The following is a 1,164-nucleotide window of genomic DNA, read 5'->3' on the forward strand; positions in this document are numbered from 1 at the left end:
GTTAGAGGTGCATTTATATAAGTTGTTTTTAAATTGAATTCCTTGAATATTCAATTATTGTGATTCTATAACTTTTGATTTGATCTTTATAACATATTAAACATCGAAAAGATGCTTCATACATCATCCACAAAAGAATGAAGTGATATTTTCATCAATATCAAGTAGTACAAAACATAGAAGAGATTGAAAAGAAGTTGGAAAATGAATTTTTTTCATTTTGAAAAAGCAACATAGACTTTGGCCCTCTTTTAAGCCTATGTTTAAGGTTACATTGTCACTTTCTGTTTACACCATGTGTTAGTAGTAGTAGTAAATTGAGAAGCATCTTTCAATGTCTACTTGTCCTTGTACAAGAAATAAAACAGATAGATCCTTAATCTTTCACCTCAAAACTTTTGAATGAAAAAAAAAGTTTAGCGAAAATGACTTTGATATGAGTCTGATAGTTCAAGATGTGGAACTTTGTCTACCTCACATCAAATTGCTACTCTTTCTGTTCACTTTTACTAGTAATATTTCGCTTTTCAAAAGTTAGTTGGACTAATTTTCAGAGGTAAATTAAAAATAGATAAATTTAATATCTAAACTTCAGATATTTCCAATCTCTTCTGGTTAGTCTTTTCTTATTTGTTTTATGCAATATCTTCCTTTTCTAGTAAAAGGCATCAATGATCAATAATCCAATTTGTTATCCTTGCACTTTGATTGTTGAATGAAGATAATAATGGGGGAACATTTCTGAGATGCTTTTCTTTTCCTTCTTTCTTTGCTTGCGTAGTATTTTTTACTCCATTCAGAATCATTCTATTGGAAAGATTTATTTATTTCCTAATCAAAATCATTAATTTTTTGCAAATGTGTTAACGGTGATTTTTGTAAAATCATTTGTAAAATAACTAGTGACTTGAAAATGGTTAAGTGTAGTTATTTGAAAATAGTTAAATATAGTGACTTGAAAATGTGAATTAGTTAATTGAAAATAGTTAAGTGTAGTGACTTGAAATGCTAATACATGACTTGAAAATGACTTGAAATATGTACTAGTGACTTGAAATGTGAATAAGTTATTTGGAAATTATTAAGTGTAGTGACTTGAAAATGATTAAATGTAGTTACTTGAAATTGAGAACTTGTGACTTGAAAATGATTAAGTATAGTGAC

At 27.7% G+C, this 1,164-nt stretch overlaps 1 non-coding gene across 1 annotated transcript; it reads left to right on the forward strand.

Moving 5' to 3' along the window:
* Positions 1 to 662: 662 nt before the first annotated feature.
* Positions 663 to 752, forward strand: LOC124892511. Its single transcript, XR_007050291.1, has one exon. It is a non-coding gene; the product is annotated as a small nucleolar RNA snoR26 (small nucleolar RNA).
* Positions 753 to 1,164: the final 412 nt, after the last annotated feature.

This window comes from Capsicum annuum, chromosome 1 (assembly GCF_002878395.1).
Source record: "Capsicum annuum cultivar UCD-10X-F1 chromosome 1, UCD10Xv1.1, whole genome shotgun sequence".
In the NCBI taxonomy this organism is placed as follows: Eukaryota; Viridiplantae; Streptophyta; class Magnoliopsida; order Solanales; family Solanaceae; genus Capsicum; species Capsicum annuum.